The sequence below is a fragment of the Ruditapes philippinarum genome, unplaced genomic scaffold (assembly GCF_026571515.1).
Source record: "Ruditapes philippinarum isolate M1 unplaced genomic scaffold, ASM2657151v2 ctg856_1_1_1_1, whole genome shotgun sequence".
Lineage (NCBI taxonomy): Eukaryota > Metazoa > Mollusca > Bivalvia > Venerida > Veneridae > Ruditapes > Ruditapes philippinarum.
Genome location: NW_026862309.1, coordinates 316,739 through 332,830, shown reverse-complemented (window position 1 = coordinate 332,830; position 16,092 = coordinate 316,739).

The following is a 16,092-nucleotide window of genomic DNA, read 5'->3' as shown; positions in this document are numbered from 1 at the left end:
ACATTGTAAAATACAAATACATGATCATTGAAATATGTAACTAACACATATTTCTAAATAAAGTATATCATCCGGTACGTTTCTTATTTGCTATATAAATAAATTTTGCAAGTTTACACAGAATACTTGTTTGATTTGAAGCTAACAATCCTTTAAAATCATTAAGTCACAAAAACATCAACAATAATAACGTTGCTACATAGGTATACCTACATGAGATAACAAAATAAAGAATAGAAACAATTTGTCAGTCGTTGTTAATCAATTCGATTTACGATACCGACCCAAATGTAGACTGAAATAAGACGTGTTTGTTTGGTTTTTTGTAAAACGAGTATGGGAATTTGAATAGTTCTTAATGTTTTATATTAAGTCAATAATTCAGATACAATGTTAACGTTTTTTTAACAATACAATATATTAGACGTAACGAGATTGTAATGTTATAGTTTATGATGGCCAAGCCTGACGTCTAATAGCTATTGCTCATAAACACAAAGCAACATAAGAAATCATTTGTCTTGCCTTCCTCCTTCATGTGCAGACACAATCAAACCGAGTCTGTAATTTCCATGTAAGTTTGCTGTTTTTTAATGCTTCCGATGAATCACTTTTTTTAGATATTAAATCATTATTAAAAAATCCCAAACAATGTAATTATCAATTTGAAATAAAATACAAACAACAGTCTATTTTTGGCTATCCCCCATACTGGTTAAAAAACACTGTACTGATTGATTCCAAATTTTTGAACCGGAAAATATATTCGTGCACGCTGACAGTGCATGGGCAAATGTTTAGTCCAAAAATATTTCGCTTTAAACTTTCTCCTTATTTAAAAGCTTGCATTCAATAAGGCCATCAGGCGTCATCCGGTTAGCTCAGAACGTAGAGCTTTTGACTTTGAATCGGACGACCCGGGTTCGATTCCTATACGGAGACGTTCGTTGTGATTGGTTTAAACATATTTATTTTCAGCTCGATTGCGAAACAAGTTCTTGCAACTTATATAAACAAAAATCTGCAATCTTTCCCAACACCGGAAATCACACTTCGTTGTGATTGATCATGAAATCCTGTCTACAGTCATTCGCACAAGAAGTTAAAATATCGCAAAGCAACGTTACATTGATAGGACTTACAATACATCACTTTTTGCGTAATTGTTCATATTGATGTATCAACGGATTAATTATTGCAGAACATTCTTAAGTAGCGTATTTTATTATTAATTAGTATAAAAGGTAAAAAGCTGTAACACATACGCCTATGAATCAAAACTTATTTATCTTGAATTGCAATCTATTAAAATGCATGGAAGAAATTGAAATCATGAATCTCAAAATTGTTAGCGCTACACAATTATTACGTCTTTTGTCTGAGTACGTAAAAATAGTTACTGTTTCTCCCAGTGCACAGCTGTTTAAGCGTTATCATTGCTTTAATTTGTAAAACGACTTGATGACAACAAGCAGTTTCCTTTTCCATTTACAGATTGATGTACATTTTTATGTTTTTAGCAAAAGCTACTTAACCCTAATATTTTACTCTGCTTAAAAGGAAGTTTAATAATAAAAAAAGCTGTGAGAAATGGAGAACATAATGGTTTCGATACTAGAATGTAAAATGTCAAGTGTGAACGCTCTTTTTGATACATGTATGATTGTACACTTAAAATTCGTTTTAATACATGTGCTGTTTAAGATATACATGTACAAGTACTTGAGGTGTACATTGTACAGCAATCATTTTTATCACTACCAAGGAGAAATCAGTATAAATAGTTTTGTATGGGTATATACATGTATAGTTTTAATTTTCTATGAAAATGTAGAAACGCGTAACAACCCTTGACAGTACGGAGAAGTTGCATCTCCAAGACAAATTTAAGATTACCCGAGAGATGATGGTTTCGATCCGTTTCAAGCGTGTGCACTGTTCTCCGTATGCTAAAGTGATTGGAAAAGTAAGAAACGTTGTGGCCAAATTCACCTAATTCAAGAGTTGGAAAACTCGTCAGTTTGCCATAAATGTGTTCAATTTTATTTTTTTACTATGAAAAAATAATCGATAATTGGAAATTTCTATATTGTTTTTTTTTTCAGTATCAATTATTGGTCAATCGCCATTATAATACCTAATCTTTTGAATGCAATTCAACTGGACAGCTAAACATAAGAGCATAATATAATGTCAATTTAAAAATCTGGACAAGATCGAAAGCATTAAAAACCACAAAATTACACGAAATTTGAAGGTTTGTACAGACTCAATCAAACCGAGTCTGCAATTTTTATGTTATTTTGTTGTGATTAATGCTTCCGGGATCACTTTGTTTCCAGAATTTTGATTGAAACTGTACGTGCACTCTATTTTTAACAAAAATGCTTTGAAATCAGTAATCCCAAAAAGTTTATGATATTTGCTTTTGGTATGAAACTTGGGCAAACGCATCTAGCAATACTTCTCTTATATTTATACAGAAAATTTCAAAGCAATGCATGCACGTAGGTCTAACGCGGGATTGCTATTTTCATTATGGATCATTTGGGAAACGATACACAGATCGCTATTATATTTAAAATTGGTTTAAGTTGGATCGTGTCGATCGTTTTTAACATTGATCTTGAAACGTTTTTTAAGTGGATAATATAATTTAGCCGCGCCATGACAAAACCAACATAATGCGTTTGCGACCAGCATGGATCCAGACCAGCCTGCGCATCCGCGCAGTCTGATCAGGATCCATGCTGTTCGCTTACAAACCCTATAACAAGTAGAGAAACTGACAGCGAACAGCATGGATCCTGATCAGACTGCGCAGATGAGCAGGCTGGTCTGGATCCATGCTGGTCGCAAGCCCATTATGTTGGTTTTGTCATGGCGCGGATCATATATAGGTTGTAGATTCGCCTGTTTATGATATTCTAAATATTGTTTTTTTTAATACTTGACAATGACATATCACACTTTTCTCTGTTGGCAGAAATAGTGTTTAAAAAAAAAACGATTTATATAATTTGTCCATTTCTTACACGCTTTTATAATAAAATATTTAATGATTGCGTATTTCCTGAATGCTGGGGAGAAGGTATTATTGTACCAATTTTAAAGGTGGGGCTCATAAAGCAAAAAACTTTCGCGAGTTATCCTAAATGATATTTTGTCAAAAATACACTCTAAATTATTGGTTGATAGGCTTATCAATGGCCTCATAAATATGAAAAAATATTGATAATCAGTATGGTTTTCAAAGGAATAAATCAACTATTGACTGTATTTTGTGTTACATGCTATAATAATAAAGACTTTATCGAGTAAGAAAAAATTCATATTCAAATGTACTCTTGACATATTTATAAAAATATAAAAGACAACTATGTTCTAAGTTAGCAAACCATTCTTGTTTAACAACACCTAAAATGCGATTTTTAAACTCTGCCAAAAATACATTTTTATCTTTTTAATTATTTGATCAAAAACAAATGAAAATCCATAAACGTTCAAAATTGTTTTCACATTTGTGACCCAGTTTACACATCCACTATTGCTGTCATTATATGCTATATAATACATTGTTTGTAATAAGATATTATCAGTGTTAAAGATCCTGTATGTTTTGTAATTGAGATTACATACCACTCTTCATTGAATTATATATGTATGTAATTATGCAAATTTGTCAATTTTCAAACATGGAAGAATATGTAAAATATGTATTGCAAATATTTGTACAATACAATACAATACAATACAAATTCTTTATTCGCTTTAAGGCCTCCTGCCCATGCAAAAACATATATACAGAGAAACAATTTACACAAAATTATAGCATGTGCACAATGTTTAAACATATACTATATAAATTTAACTGAAAATAACTTTTAAGCATAAAAAAATTTTTTCTGGGAGTTTCTTAATTATCATTTTGTATCTAAGACATATTAATTGTTAATCTTCCTTTTTTCAAAAGCGTAATACAAAAATGTTGCTGTACCCTTTATAAGATCATTATTTTTTGTAGACATTAATATATTAAATTTGTTTCGGGTTGGAGCATTTAGGTACTTAATCGGTAAATATAATTTTCTAAGTTCTGAATAAAAATCACAACATAGTAAAAAATGAAATTCATCTTCTATTACATTCTTAGAACATTTTGTGCATAATCTGTTTTCCCTCAATATCTTTTTATGTCTACCAACTTCAATTTCAAGATCATGTGACCCTATTCTAAAATTTGAGTATATATATCTAAATTTTCTAATGTCTAGAACATCTAAATAACATTCATATGAGAAATTTTCCTTAAACATACCATAAAAAGACAATTTTACATTAGAGGTTACAGATGAATGCCACTCTTGTAGGTATATATCTTTTAACCTATTTTCAAATTGAGCTATAAAGTATTTATCTGATGAAACAGATTGACTTTCCCATACATATCCAAAACCATGACTTTGTAAAATTTTTCTTAAAGATGTAACCCAATTGTCATGTCCCTGTATATCATCATTAAACATCATTAAGTAACACTTTTTAACTAATCTATCGTTTGGCATTTTAATAATTTTTAACCAATAGTTAATACACCTCTTAATGGATATTAAATACATGGGATACCTCCCGCAGTCGCCTAATACAGCTACATTGGATGCATTTTGTTTGCAACACATAAAGCGTTTGCATGCATAATATTGTACTCGTTCTAGCTCTTCAAATTTACCCATGCCCCAAATTTCAGCCCCATAAAGTAACTGAGGACATATTTTAGTATCAAATAGTTTAAAAAATACTTTCTTATTTAATTGGCCACAATCATACAAGGATTTTAAGATTGATATAAAAACCCTCTTACCCTTTATGCATAACTCGTGTACCATTCTTTTCATAGAAAGTTGTCTTGTAAATGTTAAACCAACGTAACTAAAAGCATTAACAACTTCAATCTGCTTGTTTTTATAAGTCCAATTTTCAATTTTAGATAATGTACCACCATTTTTAAAAACAACTATTTTTGTTTTACTTTCATTTACTTTAAGTTTATATGTATCGCAAAAAATTGACAAAGTATCTAACTGTTTTTGTAAACCAGAAACTGTATCAGAAAGGAGAGCAATATCATCTGCAAACATTAAAGATAAAAGTTGTGTCTCAGACGGGTGTAATTGAATTCCTCTTATGCCACTATCATCTAAAATATGTTGTAATTCATCTATATAGAAAGAGAAAAGAATCGGGCTGGCCAAACAACCTTGTTTTAATCCTACTGAACTTAATATGTAATCACTTCTTTCATTATTACATCTAATACATGCTTTAACGGTTCTATACATACTTTGAAAAGCTATATACAATTTTCCACTGACACCCCCATTTCTAAGTACATTCCAAAGAATTTGTCTATTTATGGTATCAAAACATTTATGAAAATCAATGAATGCAACAAATATCTTTTGTTTTTTATTTTTAACTAGTCTATCGGTTAAAGATTTTAAAATAAATGCATTATCCACAGTTGAGTATCCTGCTTTAAAACCACTCTGGTTTTCAGAAATTTTACTATATATTTGTGCAAAAAAATTCAAACGAGCCACTAAAATCCCACAATATATTTTACCTAAAACATTTTGTAAACTTATACCCCTATAATTGTCCACATTGTTTATATCCCCTTTTTTGTGAAGTGTTGTTATAATAGATTCACACCAGGATTCTGGATACTCGCCTGTAGCAAATAGTCGATTAAACAATTTAACAAGTATATGTATAAAGCTATCTATACCGTAAATGAAAAACTCTGGGATTAGATTATCAGGACCTGGTTTTTTACCAGTTTTAATATGCTTTACAGCCATTCTTACTTCATCTTCAGTGATCTCAGAATTAAAAATGTATTGATCAACTTCATTATCTATTTCTTCATTTATCATTTCTAAATTTTCACCAGTATTTTCATCACATTCATAAGGGTTTAGCAGGCCTGTAAAATATTCAAGCCATTCCTGGGTAGAAATATTGTTTACTGTCCTACTTTTCTTCCCAGTCATAGATTTAAGTTTTGACCAAAATGACTTAGGATCGTTTACTTTTGCTGTCAGGTCATCAAGGTTTTGTTTATTGTATTCTCGCATCTTCAAATTACACTTGTTTTTAAACTCATTTCGTTTTAAAAGATATCTTTGCAAATTTATGTCAGACCTACAATTCCTATATTGTCTTAACAGTTTATATTTTTGATTTTTTAAAATCTTACAATCTAAATCGAACCATTTTGGTGATGAAGGAAGCTTAAAATTTGACTTTTTTTGAAAATGCTTACCAATATCAGTTAGACATGTACTAAAATTAGATACAATATTATCGATCCCAACTTGAGTGTCCTCAATGGATTTACAAAAGTTCAGCATTACATCTTTTGTGAATAATTCATTCAGTTTCTCTTGATAAACATTCTTATCACTATATGGGATTTTGTAAAAGATAAAATTGTTATTCCCTTGGGCATTTAATTTTTCTCTTTCACTGTACATATTTAAGGTAATCATTAAATTATATGCATTCATTTTTTATTGGAAAAATTGACTTAGAATTTATAGAAAACTAAATTCTAATTACCTCCCTTTATTTACATGAAATATTAAATTCGGTAATATCTTTATAAATAATGTTTTTTGAAACTTACAATATCGATAAATCTTAATTTGAGCATCATAATTTGTATATAAAACCATAAAAATAATGTGTTACAGGATCTTTAACAATTTTCATCCAGTATTTTATTATTCTTATATATCTATTTACATACAATGGGTGCCTTCCCAATTCGCCATAAACATATGCATTACATGTATTCTGTCTCACTTTTAATAATCTTTTGCAAAATTTTTAATGAATTCATTCAATTTGTTTCAACTTAGAATATGCCAAGACTTCAAATGAATAGTTCAGAATAGAAACAACAAAAGCATCAAATAAATGACAAAATAATTTTGGACTTAGATCATATTCATTACATTTACAAAATAACACATGCATAGCCTTTAACGCCTTACCTATTAAATGTTTCCGATTCAATAAAAAGCTACCAATGATGTTAAAAACTGTTCCCAGGTAGTTAAAGTCATTTACCACTTCAATTTTTTACCATCATTATACCAATTCTCTTTAGGTAAGAGCCAACCCCTTTTGCGAAAGACCTTATTTTTGTTTTTTGTTGCATTTACTTTAAGTCCCCAGTTATCACAATAATTTTTTAAAGTGTCTAAAAGTTCTAGAGTTTACTCAAGTGATTGCTTGCGCGGATGCGCAGGCTGGTCTGGATCCATGCTGGTCGCAAACGCATTTTGTTGGTTTTGTCATGACACGGCTCATATAATCACGAAGGCCAATAGGACTATAATGACGTATGAATAAATATTGCGTCAACAGCTAGTAGATCTACCTTTATGGAAACCAAATTGAGCATCTGAAATAGTATTGTTATCATTACAAAAGCGCTCAACTCTCTTATTAATAACAGTAGTAAAACGTTTAGATAAACATCTAGCAAGCGTAATACCCCTATAATTATTCACTTCATTTTTAATTCCCTTATTACGTTAAGGTAAAATTACACCTTCGGTCCATTTGTCCGGAAAAAAAATCCAGAATTCGATATACAATTAAATTAATCACATAAATGCGATTACAAAATATCAGCACTTTCTATAAAATACTCATTTAATAGGCAATCATTACCACATGCTTTGTTACGCTTCAATGATTTCACTGCAGACGATATTTCACTCACAGCTATAGGCAAGGCATCATTAGCAGAATCAAAATTATTATTATCACAAAACAATTTAGCGTCACCATTGTAACAATAAAAATTTCATTGCAAATATTTGAAAAGTATTCTTTAAATTCTTCAATCGGAATTTCATTCTCAAAATAGTTTTTCTTTTTAACGTATTTCTAAAAATCTCTAGGCTTACAATTTTTTCAAAGTTTGTATTTCAAGCATTTTAGTTTTGTTATATTGTTATAGGTTAGCATATTTTTCTCTTACGTATAATATTTTTATACAAAGATTTTTGTTTACACAATTGTATCCTGTTTAGTTCTGTTTTATCACAATTAAATAGCCTCAATTTTTCCAAATAAGCAGAACGAGCTACCGTGCAGTCCCTATCGTCATGTGTTAAAAATGCTTGTACAATTTCAGAATTTTTCGATATATCTATCGGATTGGAACAATGAGAGCCACTTTCACCAATAAAGTTTATACTCTTCATAAATGATGTATGTAAAAATATTGACCTTAATAGTTTATCAGATTATGATCTAAACCAATTATGTGTATTTATGTTGCTTTTTGCAGATGATATGGTTGTATTTTTTACCAATCCCAATACTTTACAGGATCACTTTAACTATGTATACCAATATTCGAAACAATGGGGTCTAAAGATCAATATAAAAAGACCAAAATTTGTACTTATGAAAAACGTAAATCTCGAGAGCAAAGACAATTTTACATTGATGATAATGTACAGTTTATGTTACCTATGAGTGACTTTTGTTTCAAATGGTAACATTGCTAAAACAGCTAAGATTCTTTATGACCAGGCTTTAAAGGCAATGTACAATGTGCAAGTCTTTTTACAAGAATACATGTCGATATTATAACGAAGCTTAAACTGTTAAGCAGTCATAATCTAGCTAAAGAGACCGGCCGTTATCATAGATAGACAGGATAAATTATGTGAACATTGTACAATGCATGTTGTTGAAAGTGAATACCATTTTCTTTTAATCTGTACACATTATTCTGAAATTCGCAGGAACTATTTTCCAAACACAGCATGGCCATATTTACCTAAATTTTATCGTTTAATGTCAAGTAGAGATCAATCAACTTTACTGAATGTATCGAAATTTTTAAATGAAGCATTTTTGAAAAGAAATGAAATTAATAAGTAAGTTAATGCATGTCATATACTTTACTGTTTCTCCAAATCAGCTTCGCAATGATGAAACAGTTATGTTACAATTATATGTCATTTGATGTATGTGTTATTTGTATATATTGTAGTTTGTCAACCTTTGCAAAAAGGCATTTTGTATGCTGATTATTGCAAATAAAATATTGAATTGAATATGATTTTGCAAATGTCACATGTTGTACCTTTTTGCAATTTACGAACGGCCAAGCCATTCAAATGTTTTACATTAACTTGTATCTGTTACAAGCCACTTTATATATTTCCGTTTTAGTCTTCCGCATAACATAATTTTGTTTTGTAAGAGATTGTTAACAAGCAATTTGTCTTTCATAATAGTTTATAAAAGTTAAAAGAAAGGTTTATTAAACATTACATTGTGACGTGTCTTCATAAATCTGTTTAATGGATGTTTTCTTTTATTTTCTCTTTTAAAGACTGTCATGTAAATGTTGTGATATTTTCAAATATGGAATAACTGACCACTTGATTCGGCAATTTGCTATATATAGTGATATAACAAACATTTTTGTGTCACCCAGATATTTAAAACAGGATTAGAAGGCATTAATACGAACTTTAGCAAGGAACAGTAAATCTAGAATTCATAAATTATCATGGCCGAGAGAATCTAAATCGTCAGAGGAATCAACAAAAATGAATGTTATATATTTATTATTATTGTCATGTGTTTTGCCATCAGCAATTTCAAAAAGATACTGCCACAAAGAAAATAATGCCACTTTGAAATGTAATTACTTTCCAAATGAACTCCCAGAGAAGGTTTCTCGTGTTATAATACAAAACTTTAGGAAAGTTGATGTTAATCTAGTGGTAAATGGGTCAATTTTTGCAACAAAGAATTGGAGTATTATAAAATATTTGGAATTATCTGACGAGTCATCATTCAGCGGTACATTTACATTGAATTCAAGCTGCTTCAGTCGTTTGCAGATGCTTTCAGAACTACATTTACATTTAGCTGATTTCATTTTATCTGCTGACGCTTTTGTGGGAGCAAACTCAGTCAGAGTATTAAATGTGAGTTCGTGTGTTAGACTATATATGCAAGATTTTGTATTAAGTTTAAATGGTTCAAATAAATTGACTAATCTTAAAGTGTTAGCAATGTCAAGGCTGGGTAATTATAGGGACCCGCTTACTATCAATTTGAAGTTTGGAAAAATCTTACAAACGAAAGGAATTATAGAACTTGAAATCATCGCCTCAGAAATAGCTTATTTTGATCTAAGAATTTTTGATCAGGTTAAAACATTAGAAAAACTTAATGTTTCTCATTCACAATTTAGTCATGTAGAAGGCGGCAAAAAATTCAACATCAGTGATCTTGTATCATTACAAGCTATAGATTTTAGTTATTTGGTACTCCCAAAAACTTTAATGCCTCCTCCTGGTAATTATATGTTTCTAAATGAATATTTGACAGATAAAAAACCTATTCGTTTAATTAGTAGTGTACTTACACCCGTGAGCGTAAATGGGACATCCATTTTCCCGAGAGCGATTTCTATATGGATTATTAACTGCACGATCCCAGGCAACATACCTTGGCATATTCGCACGCGAGAATTAGTCTTTAAGCAAAATAATTTGAGATATTTCGACTTACGGTGCACCAACAATTCGATGTCAAGTATTGAAGTGGTAGATATTTCAGAAAATGGTCTCCAGTTCTTTACTCCGTTTGCTGGCCCATGTTTTCCTCGAATGAAAAAGCTAGACTTCACGAATAATCAATTATTCATAATGGAAAAGCAAAACTTTTCATTATTTGCCAAGTTGACAGGATCTTTTAGTTATTTACAGTTTATAAGTTTTTCAGCAAACAATTTACAGACGATTCCTTATAACATGTTTTCAAACAATTCTGCCCTGGAGTTCATAGACCTTTCTTTCAACAAACTTCAACAGGTGACATTCAGTTTGGAAAATTTATGCAAACTGAAAACTTTAGACATAAGAAACAACCTAATACACATTTTAAATGATCTCTCAATCGACCGTCTAAACTCTATACCTGATAATTCTTACCATAAAAAGAAGAAAACAACTGTTATTCTTGTGTCAAACAGCATTTCATGTTCCACATGCAACGCAAAACATTTCATCCAATGGATTCTCACAACCAATTATGTCAATATAACATCACAAGACCTTAAATGTCTAGATAATGATGGTCGAAAAACTGACATCAGTGAAAAGACAGTGCAACATTTAGAACACTTATGTAACTTACTCTTGTACATTATTTCATCATGCTCGTCTGCCATTCTCTTCATTCTCATAATCGTTGCATTTGTTTATAAACTATACAAAAGGCGGTTTCTTATAAGACAAAGGGAACATAGATATAATGTAATTGAGCGTCTCCGTGTTGGTCTTCACCAATACAAATATGCTTGTTACCTTGTCTATTCAGTAGAAGATAGTGGTAACGAAGAATGCGACAGTGAACAAAGATATATGATTGACAGTGAACACTTTATGAATCGAGAATTTGTAGAAAATTACTTTATTGCACCCCTTGAAAGAAACTTAAAACATGAAATAGGAGCAGAGAGACAGTTGGTATGTTGCGACGAAGATTCTGATGGAGGCCGCAGTGATTTTGATGTGTTCTTCAATAATTTAGCATCATCGTCGTCTGTCGTCGTTATTGCTTCAGAGAAGTTCTTCAGTAATGCGTTATACTGTTGGATGTTGGAACAAGTTATTGCACAGGGAAAACAGATCATATTTTTGATTGAAGATGGCATATCACATAGAATAAGGAAGGAGGAAACTAAAAGAATTTTTAAGAATTGTAAAAAATTTAAATGGAAAATCGAAAATGGTGAATTGATCTTAAAGACTTCATGGAATGAAGTGTGTCTAGCCATTTTCGACGGCACGTGTTTATCAGAAATTGATAACTGAAGGATCGTATTTTGTATATGGTCTCTTGAAACCGTCAATATCTTAATATTAGTAACTTAATGATCGGTAATTGTGAATGTGCTCTCTCGTTATTGAAAATATGTTCTCCTATTATTTTAAATAATGACCTCTTTTATTGTATATATGACATCATGCTATTGCAAATATGACCTTATGTTGCTGTAAAAATAAGCTCTTGTAATTGTAAACATGTTCTCTTGTTATTATAAATATGAAACACTATATTAGTAAAAATATTCATTTAGCCGCGCAATGACAAAACCAACATAATGGGTTTGCGACCAGCATGGAATTAGACCAGCCTGCGCATTGACAGATGTAAATACCACACGGCGGTGCTTGTTTTTAAAACTTTAAATAACATGGCACCGACTTATATGACAGAACTGATGACTTTATCCGACAACAAATTATATAACTTAAGATCTAGGTCACGAAAAGATATTGTATTATGGACAAGACCTAAAACAAATTATATTAAAGACACATTTTCTTATTATGGCATGAACATTTGGAACAATATACCTTTAAATATTCGTAATGCTAATAACCTTAAATGTTTTAAAGAAAAATACAAAGCATATCTTGATGTTCATATGAGTGAATGAATGAGTGAATGAACGAATAAATATATGAACGAACGAATGATGTAATATACGTATATGTTTAAACAAATTGTTGAGTGTCTGTCGAAAATATATGAGTTGTAATATTTTAAAAATTACATATTATACATTCATTTTTCTACCTATGCATATCCTGTTGTTGTTGTTGTTGTTGTTTTCTATTTCAGAAGGCCACATTGGAAATAAGATATATATGATTGTTATTGTATGTTCTTAATGTGTAACCTTCTTTAAATAAAGATATTATTATTATTATTATTATGCTGTTCGCTTACAAACCCTATAACAAGTAGAGAAACTGATAGCGAACAGCATGGATCCTGATCAGACTGCGCGGATGCGCAGGCTAGTCTGGATCTATGCTGGTCGCAAACCCATCATGTTGGTTTTGTCATAGCGCAGCTCATTTATTGTCACCTCATGTGCTATTCAAAGTATTGTGTGATACTTGAAAACTTTGTCATTATGTTTTTAATTTTTGTTTACCGGTACAGGTTATTAAAGTATGTTTAAATCTTTCTCATGGTTAATTCTCTCCTCCATATCTTTGAACATTTCACAGTAAAACTGACCATTATAAGCGGTTATATCATGATTCAAGTTTCACGGGGGAGGAAGTGTTACACGAAGGATGGAGTTCTTATGATAACTTGTTTAGGAGTTCTTGTGATAACTGTCACGGAGTTCGTCGGAAAACATCTGTATATACTACAAAAACACGCGTCAAAAATGGTTATTTTCATCGTTCAAAAATGAGTTTTGGGTGCTAAATTAAACTTTAATGAACAAATTATCATAAGAACTCCATCCTTCGTGTAACACTTCCTCCCCCGTGAGTTTTACATATATTTTGAACATGATAATATTTATCTTCAACTGCAGACATTAATTAAGTTTCCTAAGTCGAGTCGGTATAGGCTAGTGTGTAGGTATGTCGATGATACTGTAAGAATTCTCCAGAATAAACCAAAAAAGCAAATCTAGATTCTAATAAGCATTAATCAGATACAAATTTGAGCTATAAAAGGTTTATTAAGAAAAGTTTTAAGAAAAGTTAAACAGGAACGTGTATAGATATGATTAGTCATAACATGTACTCATTTGTTGCTAAAATCTTAACTGCATTCAACATTTAACTGCTTTACGTGTTTCTTTAAGTTCATTTCAACTTACTGCAGTCGTTTAAAGGAAATGATATTTCCTTTTATTACGAAAATGAAATTAGCGTCACTGTGTTTACACTTTATCAAGTCCAATATCGTATGACAATATTATCTAATAGTAACACTAGCTGTATCAAAATAAGTAGCCACTTCCGGGTGAAATTGACATTTGTAAGTACATAAGGTTAAAAACAATATTATTGGTAATTGTCCTGAAAGGCCTTTGTGAAGACACGTGTTCATGAAGGCACGTGTTCTTCACCTAGCACCTAGCCGCCTATACATCGGCTCTCTTACATAACATGAATGAGGATGTGGCGTTAATGTATTAATTGAGATTCTTGAAATAATTTCATCTTAGTCAAATATCCTGCACATAATTAAGACAGAATGTCCATGAATCTCTTATAATATTTCAACTTCAGTTTAAGTTTATGTAACAAGGGATCTTTTTGTTTCTTCTTATTGTGGAACTTCTTAAGGGCATGTACTTTAAAATTTCTAAAAAAAATTGGTAAAACTCTTAACACAGTGCCCATAAATCAACACTTATTTCCTGCTGGCTGGAGTCTCTCAGGGGCATTGGAATGCAATCATTTTTGTAGGCACGGAGGGTCACGTCTTTTGTTTTGGTGATGCGCGATGCATACATACATGTATAAAGAAAACGACAGTTAATGTTGGTTTATACAGAATTTATTTTAGTTCGATTGTGTAGGAAGCTTTTTAAGCTTATAGACACACTTTCGAATCCGTTCCTGGAACCAACCAGTACTGAGCAATGAGTGTTTCTTGCTCAAGGAAACAACGACTTGCCCCTGACGGGGTTTGAACCCATGCGGCTAGCGATCATTAGATTACTAGTCCGACGCGTTAACCACTCGGCCATGTCGCCACATCGGCCATGTCGCCACATTTAATGTTGACCTTGGGCCATTTCAGCAACTTTAATAGAGGTTCACAAGATGATGTCTTTGCAAAAAATATCCAAGCTCTAGCTTTAGGGCTTGGAAGGTCTTACTCTTACTTGGGATCATACGCCGCTTTTAATTACAATGAAAATTGTCACATTGAAGAGTCCATAATATAATAACCGCCGTATGAACACACCATTTACTTGTCTAAATGTTGAATTCTGCTGAAGCCGGTGCTAGCTGGGTTGGGGGGCAGTAACTTGCACTTTCTATTACCGTCCATTGACAGGCGTAATCAAACCGAGCCTGCAACATTTTCAATTTTGTAGTTTTGGGCGTTCTTAAGGGCTTCCGCTTTTCTCTATTTTGATATATACGTAAAAGGAAAATCCAAGATCCGCTAATTTTGACCACAGGACAATAATTTGAACAATAATGGCAGAGGTCCAAAATATAATGTTTCATGCAAAATAACTCAGCTCTTGCTCTTGGGCTTTCAGAGAAGACTTTTAAGTTTTACTTGGTTTAAACATATTTATTTTAGCTCGATTGCGAAACAAGTTCTTGCAACTTATATCAATCACTTTCGAGTCCGCTTCCTGGAACCAACCAGTACTGGTGTCATATGAAGAGACATGGTCGTGACCCGTGTAGGGCTCGAACCCATGATCTCTGGGTTGAGAGGCAGACACCTTAACCACTAGGCTTAATACAGATAAGGGAAACATGTGACCTCCAGGGGCATGGCCATTTTTGAACCAGCCACCGATGTAAAGGTCGTATGACGACTTTCCAGCTTTACTGGTGGTGGAAGACCTCACGTGCCCTTTAGTATACCAAATAATAAAGTTCTGGGCCTTCCACTTTTAAGATAAGAAAGAAGCATACACATATTTTAAAACAAAAAAAATGTAATGACATATGTTTCAATGCAAATCAGAAATTCCGTCCAAACAAAATTCTGTAAGTATCGAAGTCAAACTATTGTAGCACAAAGTCTCTATGGCTTTTTTCAATTTTTTTTAACTTGTTTATATATTTTAGAAGATGTTTTGAGTTGAAGTCTTAACCCTTTACCTCATATATACGCGAAACAACGCACTTTCGACCCCCCCCTTTTTTAGGCCTGAAATAGTGAAAAAATGTCCTATTTGGGCCCCAATTAAACACATGTTTTCGCCAAGAAAATTTTGGACTTGTGTGAGGCTGAAAATGACCCCAGGTCGATCATAAGGTAACGTGTAACAAACGCTGAAAAGCCTTTGACTCTATCTCATTCCCTTGAGAAGTTGCAGCACTTTGAAATAAATTTTGATGAAAAAAAATCGAGGCAAAATAGTGATTTTTGGCAATTTTGAGATGTCCCCTCGTTGCCATGGTAACAGGAAATTTAAGACTGAGCATGTCCTTACAAAGGCAATGGTCCAGTCAACATTTGTGC